The 4,120-nt window shown below is 36.5% G+C and overlaps 1 long non-coding RNA gene across 1 annotated transcript in view; it reads left to right on the top strand.

Annotated features, from left to right (window-relative positions):
• Positions 1-2,665: 2,665 nt before the first annotated feature.
• Positions 2,666-4,120, top strand: part of LOC105002992 — a 6,592-nt gene continuing 5,137 nt past the window's right edge. Inside the window, exon 1 of the long non-coding RNA XR_827053.1 lies at positions 2,666-2,749. This is a non-coding gene — a long non-coding RNA (uncharacterized LOC105002992). The remainder of the gene's footprint in view (positions 2,750-4,120) is intronic.

Here is a 4,120-nt window from a genome sequence, read left to right as displayed (position 1 = left end):
CAGTTCTAACTGTTGCTTCCTGACCTGCATACAAATTTCTCAAGAGGCAGATCAGGTGGTCTGGTATTCCCATCTCTTTCAAAATTTTCCAGTTTATTGTGATCCACACAGTCAAAGGCTTTGGCATAGTCAATAAAGCAGAAATAGATGTTTTTCTGGAACTCTCTTGCTTTTTCCATGATCCAGCAGATGTTGGCAATTTGATCTCTGGTTCCTCTGCCTTTTCTAAAACCAGCTTGAACATCAGGAAGTTCACGGTTCACATATTGCTGAAGCCTGGCTTGGAGAATTTTGAGCATTACTTTACTAGCGTGTGAGATGAGTGCAATTGTTTATGCTTACATGCTAAGTTGCTTCAGTTGTGTCTGACTCTTTGCAACCCTATGGACTGTAGCCCAACAGGCTCATCTGTCCTTGGGATTCTCCAGGCAAGAATGCTGGAATGGATTGCCATGCCCTCCTCCAGGAGATCTTTCTGACCCAGGGATTGAACTTTCATCTGTTATGTCTCCTGTATTGTCAGGTGGTCAAATACTCACCAAGGAAAAATTAGACAATATTTATGTTAGTAAAGCTGCTTTATCTAAAATATTGAAAAAAATATACAGAAGCTGTACTTTAGAAGTAGATTAGTAAGATTTATTTTAATTTTTTCAAAGTTTAAATGAGGTTATTTCTAGGTTATAAGACCATCCTCATTTTTTTTAGGGCATCAAAAAAGATCAACCTTAAAAAAAAAGAATATTGAACATGAAGAGACTCTGCCCACTGTGATTGCTACAACTAGAAAACCTGTCTATAAAGGTAAAAGTAATGGTATGTTACTTAACTAGGCCTCTGTTAAATGGGGACTTTGATTGTTTCCAAACACTGTTTATAACAGTGTTACAACAAACATCATTGGACGTAATTGATATTTTATAATCCTGTCTTGCCTCCATCAGCTCAGAGTTAAGTCTTTCACCTAAAAGGAATTGTCACTATTTCTTTCCTGATGCTGATTTTTTTGGTTCCTTTCGCAGCTCAGACATTCATTTCTCATTTAAAACTGACTGATTTTTTGAAGAACCATAGATATATTAAGCATATACATTGTGTGTATTCCAAAAAATAATATTGTAGTGAACTTTAACTTTTTGATTCCTGTATAAATTCTTCTCAAAGTGTGGTCCCTGGACTAGCAGCCTGGGCATTAACTAGGAACTTATTTAGAAATGCAAATCCTTGGCCCTCACTCCAGACCTACTGAAATAAAAGCTGTGGGGTTCAAGTCCTTTAATTTGTTTAACAAGTTCTCTGAGTGTTCTGATGCAGGGTAAAATTGGGGAACCATTTCTATAGAAACATAGGTAGATTTATGTACTTCTTTTCCATTTTCATTGTTAATTTCATATACAATATTCTATTTTTCATGATGTCACATAATAAAAATTATATCAAGTACAATGAAATTAAATAGAACTATTTTTTTAATCACACAACAATTTTCCTTTAAAGTGCCATATACAACTGCCTGAAAATCTCCACCCCACCCATACTTTTGAAAATAAATTAATTCTGGGCAAAATAAATAATGTGAGCAAACTTATGGAGACAGCAATGAAATTGCAGGAGTGGAAGCCTTATGAAAATAACATTGCCTTGAGTGAATGGTGTTTATTGAACAATACTGAGAAAGACCCTGAATTAACAGGGTAGGCCCAAATCATGGAGGACCTTGATCGGCAGCAGGTGAGTTTTAGTGAATTTTCTGTTTTCTAATTTTGGGAAAGTTACAGTTGTCCTTTAAATAGCTAATAATGAAAATATTCCCCTAATTTGAAATAGTCATGTTTTAACACTGCACAACCAACTTCAAAAAAGAGAGGAAGTAAAAGCAAATGCCTTGTGGCTCAGCTGGTAAAGAACCCGCCTGCAGTGCAGGAGACCTGGGTTTGATTCCTGGATTGGGAAGATCCCCTGGAGAAGGGAAAGGCTACCCACTCCAGTGTTCCAGCCTGGTGAATTCCATGGACTGTATAGTCCATGGGGTCGCAAAGAGTCAGACATGACTGAGAAACTTTGACTTTCATGATAATAACCTAATTGATATGTGTTGTAGTATATTCTGTGGAGTTTGTAATTGCATAAAGTACAAGTGATAGAATTTTAAAAATGTGCTTCTTGACAACAAAAGTTAATAACATTGTTAATAGCAATCTTACCATAATGTGTAATATTATACATATTACATATAATATTACAAGTAATAATCAGTGTTATTAGCAACTTGAATAATAATTAAGATAGTATTTTTAACCACTTTTTTTACTGTGCCCTGGAAAGCATAAATATTATTGGATGAAATAGCCTTAAATCCAATCTGAATTATTACTGATATAGGTATTTAAACTTCTATATAATCCTTTTGTGCCTTAAATGTTACTGTATTTCTCCAGCAAGAATTTGAACAATGAGTAGTATTGACCTAAGTATTTTGGAGTTCTGTTTTGTATCAGTATTTAATAAGGAAAATTGGATTTCTACAAAAACAATATAAAGTGGAATAAAATTAGTGAAATAGTGGCTATCTTCTATAACTCCTCACTATAAAGATATTATTTATATTTTATACTGTAGTAAAAAATGTACAACTTATATGGCAAGAAGAAATCATGAACTGAGCATAAAATATCAATCAAGAGAAGATAAATGGAGTGATTCTTCACTAATTACTGATTATTGTCTGAAACTGAGAAAGATCCAAGAGGTAACATAGAAATTATATGTATTAATAATTTTTGTGAAGGTTTTGGAGAGAATTATGCAGAAATGAATAGGAGAATTGTTGAAAGCTGCCAAAAATTGGAATGTGAGCAATGCAAAATTAGTTTTCCAACATAAGTTCAGCATAGCATCCTGCCCCCATGAGTGGTGATTGGTGGACCCAGTCTAGCCTCTCAGTTTGCTTCTGTGGACTATCCAGATAATAGTGAATATAATTTATTCATTAATTATGTGATTATTTGATTAGATGAGCTGATATATGTGCTAAATCAGTGCTTTTCAAGCTTGTCTACAAAATAGGAATCACCTAAGGTGACTTTTCACTTTCATGCATTGGAGAAGGAAATGGCAACCCACTCTAGTATTCTTGCCTAAAGAATCCCAGGGATGGGGGAGCCTGGTGGGCTGCCATCTATGGGGTCGCACAGGGTTGGACACAACTGAAGTGACTTAGCAGCAGCAGCAGCAGCAAGGTGCTTTAAAAGCTACTAATTATACTGTGCAGCCAGAGCTGAGAACTGTAATGCTTATTATCTGATGATATAAAGGAAATCCATGAATACCTCAGTCCATCCATGAATGGTTGTGGCTGTTTTGTTTTTAATCTGGATCTTGTAGCTATGGAAAAGGAGTGCCCAATGAATAGATTCAGTCTGTATTGGATCCATGTAAATATTCCTTCTCCCAAACCATGTTGTTCATGGTGATCATGGCTTGACCTCCACAGCACTCCCCAACAGAATTTCCTGTGATAATGAAAGTGTTCTTTGTCTGTGCTCTCCAGTATGCAAGCTATGACCTATATGCAGCTGTTGAGCTCTTGAAATGTGTTTAGTATATCTGAGAATCTAGACTTTTTATTTTATTTATTTTAATTAGTTTAAATCTAAATAGCCATATGTGGTTTGTGGCTTCTATATTGGACAGCACAACTCATGAATGATTCAACAACCAATCAGGACTTGGAAAAGCAGTGAGCTCTCCATAAAATGACATATATGAAACCTTTTTGCTGATTAATGATAGGTACAACTAAACATATCTCCTGGGAGAAGTAGGAGCAGGAATAGTATTTCAGCAGAGCTGTTGGATAAGATATGATGCTTCTTAGGATGGCAGGATGGCCCTTAACATTGAGCAGCAGTGTCAGTTTCAACTACAGATTCTGAATAGCTCAAATTAGGCCAGGATTAGTGGGCAAAAGCAAAGGATCTACAGCTGTTGGGAGGCTTTGCTGCTGCTGCTGCTGCTGCTGCTGCTGCTGCTGAGTCACTTCAGTCGTGTCCGACTCTGTGCGACCCCATAGACGGCAGCCCACAAGGCTCCCCTGTCCCTTGGATTCTCCAGGCAAGAA

Source organism: Bison bison, unplaced genomic scaffold (assembly GCF_000754665.1).
Source record: "Bison bison bison isolate TAMUID 2011002044 unplaced genomic scaffold, Bison_UMD1.0 scf7180017864461, whole genome shotgun sequence".
NCBI lineage: Eukaryota > Metazoa > Chordata > Mammalia > Artiodactyla > Bovidae > Bison > Bison bison.
Note: the sequence above shows the minus strand (reverse complement) of the source record. Positions and strands in the feature narration are given on the sequence as shown.